This window comes from Suricata suricatta, chromosome 2, assembly GCF_006229205.1.
Source record: "Suricata suricatta isolate VVHF042 chromosome 2, meerkat_22Aug2017_6uvM2_HiC, whole genome shotgun sequence".
NCBI lineage: Eukaryota > Metazoa > Chordata > Mammalia > Carnivora > Herpestidae > Suricata > Suricata suricatta.
This window is the reverse complement of record NC_043701.1, coordinates 102,940,111-102,941,199: the sequence shown is the minus strand read 5'-3', so window position 1 is coordinate 102,941,199 and position 1,089 is coordinate 102,940,111.

The following is a 1,089-nucleotide window of genomic DNA, read 5'->3' as shown; positions in this document are numbered from 1 at the left end:
GCTGGGTGCCATGGGCAGCAGGGTCTGCCGAACACCCTCAGTCTGCTGGCGTGCTCACCCTCTTAACGCACAGGAGATCAGCTCCCTCTGGTGTTCAAGCCGGACCTTTCTGTCCTTGTTCCTCATCAGCCTCCTTTTGGGTCCTGCCCCCTTGGGACAGGTCCTCTGTGTGCCCTGCCATCCTCAATGGGGCCTCTGCTCTGTCAGTTTGGAGGGTGAACAGACCCTGGCCACGCAGTCCCACCCACATTGGCCTGGACTCCCCCTGGTGTCACCAAGTCGGCTGCATGACCCCTCCAGCCCTCCTGACCCCATGACCCCACTGCCCTCCTGACCCCGTGACCCCCGAGGACCTGGCCTGAGGGTGACAGGGTCCCCCCTCTCCAGTCCTCCAGAAGCCTATGTGCTTCCCCTGCCCAGGCCCCGACTGGTGTCGGACTGTCCCCAACAGCTCCACCTGTTTCTACAAGGTAAGCACTTTAGATAAATTTCAAACTGTATAGAGAGATAGTCAGGCATCATTTTACTTATTTATTTATTTATTGAGAAAGACATCACGAGCAGAGGAGGGTCAGAGAGAGAGGGAGACACGGAATCCTAAGCAGGCTCCAGGCTCTGAGCTGTCAGCACAGAGCCTGTTGTGGGACTCGAACCCATGAAACTGTGAGATCATGACCAGAGCCGAAGTCAGACGCTCAACCGACTGAACTGCCCAGATGGCCCTGGTTGTTACTTGTCCTTGTCTGGGGATTGGCTAGAGGCAGGTTAAAGAATACTCAGGAATAGTAAAGAGGCCTCGGGGCACCGGAGCCGCTGGTGGAGAGCCCAGGAGGCAGGTATCTGCTAAGGTCTCAGGGAAGGAAGCCCCCCACCCCCTGTGCTTCCGGACATGGCCTCATTCCCACGGAACAGCCCGAGCCTGAACTTGAATCTTTGCAAGTCTGCTGCTCTCATTTCTCCTGCATGGAGCTCAGTCTGGGGACTACTGTTTATGTTAATTATTATTTCCTCCAACTTGTTAAAGGAAATGGCTCAAAGAACAGTACATTCCTGAGTGTCCTGGGGTTTCCGCCCAGGCCCTCACTCAGC